The following is a 2,350-nucleotide window of genomic DNA, read 5'->3' as shown; positions in this document are numbered from 1 at the left end:
ACCACCTAGGAAGACCAGGTGCTATAGGCATAAAAATAAAAAATAAGAGATCGTAAACTGAGAAGGTCCTTGGGATCTGTGAGGTTAACCAAGGGTTGCCTCACCTGAAAAAAAAAAATACAAGAACATTAATTCAAAAGGTATATGCAACCGTATGTCTATTGCAGCATTATTTACAATAGCCATAATATAAGTGTTCATTGCTGGACAAATGGGTAAAAAAGATGTAGTATAAATATACCACATAAATATACAATGAAATACTATTCAGCCACAAAAGAGAATAAAATCTTGCCATTTGCGACAACACAGATGGACCTTGAGAGGATTATGTTAGGTGAAATAGATGGAGAAAGACAAATGCCATGTGATTTTACTCATATGCGAAATGTAAAAAATAAGGAAACCAACAAAGAAATGAACAAAAAAAAAAAGAAAGAAAGAAATTAAACACATAAGCACAGAAAACACATTGGTGGTTACCAGAAGGGAAGAGGTTGGGAGATGGTCAAAATTAGTAAAGGGAGTCAATTTCATGGTTAAAGACGGTAACTAGAATTTGGAGGTGATCACTTTGTAATTTATACAGATGTTGAATTTTAATGTTGTACACCTGAAACTTATATAATGTTATTTATCAATTTTACCTTAATAAAAAAAAGGTTTGGGTAATCAAGAAGTAATAAAATACCAACTTACTGGTTTAAAAGAAAAATAAAAAGATAAAAGAAAAGAAAGACAAGCAAAGAATAAAGAAAAGTAAAGTAAAATACAAGCAATGAGAAGCAAGAAAAAGCTTAGGTAAGTGTTCCAAAGATTTTAAACACGAAGTAAAAGAGTGGTAGTTTTCAAATACACATACGTGCACACACACACGTGTTTGAAGGATTTCCTGGAGTAGATAGCTACAGAATGAATTGAGATTAGAAAACCAAAGCTGAAAAGACTGTGGTAGTTGATTCCTAGTTGGAGGGAGAGAGAGAGGGAGATAGGGAGAGAGTGAAGGCAAAACACACGCTATAGAAATAGAAAGTTCATTAGCTTTATAATGTCACTCTTCTCAAATGAGTTGAGAAAACCAATTTAACCGAATTAACACAATTAATTAATGGTGGCCTGGAATGAAATATATCCACCTAAGTATTCACCATCAAAAAGCATTTGTTATGCATAATATAATGGCACAAGTGATCTATCTAAAACAACACTGCAAATTTCATCTGAAGACAAGTATTTTAAGACTGTCTTAACTAACATTTCAACCTTCCCCCACCTAAACAAGCTAAAAATTAGCATGATTGCAGGAAAGCAAAAATACAAAATTTTAAATTTATCTTAAGTGTTCAGAATATGACAGATTATTTAATCACATTGTTTTCAGAAAAACGTTTTACTTAATTATTATTTTATCTAATAGCATTAAAACAGTCAAGTCATATCATATTTATTTACAAAATTCTTTCTGCCATAGCCTTATTTAGTCTGCTGCAATAAACACCTAAATCACACCTCCAGTTTCTTCCACCCCATGCTCCACGTATCTGTCAGTATAAGCTTTAAAAAATTCAAAGCTAAACACATAATTTTCCTGCGGGAAATCGGAGCCTCTCTAACATCTTTAGAAGAAAATTGAGAAATCTTTAGTAAAGACTGATCTTTTCTCCCTGACAGCTCAACCCCACACAGCCTGAACTCCATGTATATTGAACCACTCTCAGGTTGGTACCTTAGAAAATACTAATCGTCAGATATTCTCACCTTTAGCTATAATACCTAACAATTCCTATTATTTAATAAAAACCAGATGGGAATGATATCCTGGTAAACAAACTAGTAGTGAGCATTTGAGAAGACATTTACTATATTTCAGTTTGGTCTTCTATTGTTTGTAATTTGCTTGCATATATTTTTTTATAAGCAGACTTTTATAATAGACAGAAGATCCAAAATACTCATTAATTAACTACATCAAATATTTAAAGCAAATGCTTAGACACAAGCAGCATCAAAAGCAATAAATGGACTGCCAGACTGGTTGAGGGCCAATGCTGGTCTACGTTATTGTGTTTTATAGACTTGCTACATCCTCAATAGCTTCTTGATGGGTTCAAACACTTCTAAAATTTTTTGTGAATTTTAATAAATGTTGTGACAAACATGCGAAGGAGTATCTGATTCAATATTGTCAATTCAGTAATCTAATTTGATCAATTTATTTTTTTAAAAAGTCTCTGGAGATATATTACATTGAACTCGCCTGGCAAAGTTGATCAACCAGGTGAGTGGTCGTTACTTCAATTGCTCTTATAGTTGTGTCTTGGAGCTAGCTAAGGAAGTACAGATTTTTTTT

The 2,350-nt window shown here is 32.6% G+C and overlaps 1 protein-coding gene across 1 annotated transcript in view; it reads right to left on the bottom strand.

The window, feature by feature from the left end:
• LOC105299350 (cAMP-specific 3',5'-cyclic phosphodiesterase 4D) overlaps nucleotides 1-2,350 on the bottom strand; it is a 774,866-nt gene that overhangs the window by 761,208 nt on the left and 11,308 nt on the right. The gene's annotated exons all lie outside the window — the stretch shown is intronic.

Source organism: Pteropus vampyrus, unplaced genomic scaffold, assembly GCF_000151845.1.
Source record: "Pteropus vampyrus isolate Shadow unplaced genomic scaffold, Pvam_2.0 Scaffold181, whole genome shotgun sequence".
Classification (NCBI taxonomy): domain Eukaryota; kingdom Metazoa; phylum Chordata; class Mammalia; order Chiroptera; family Pteropodidae; genus Pteropus; species Pteropus vampyrus.
This window is presented reverse-complemented; position numbering and strand designations above follow the sequence as displayed.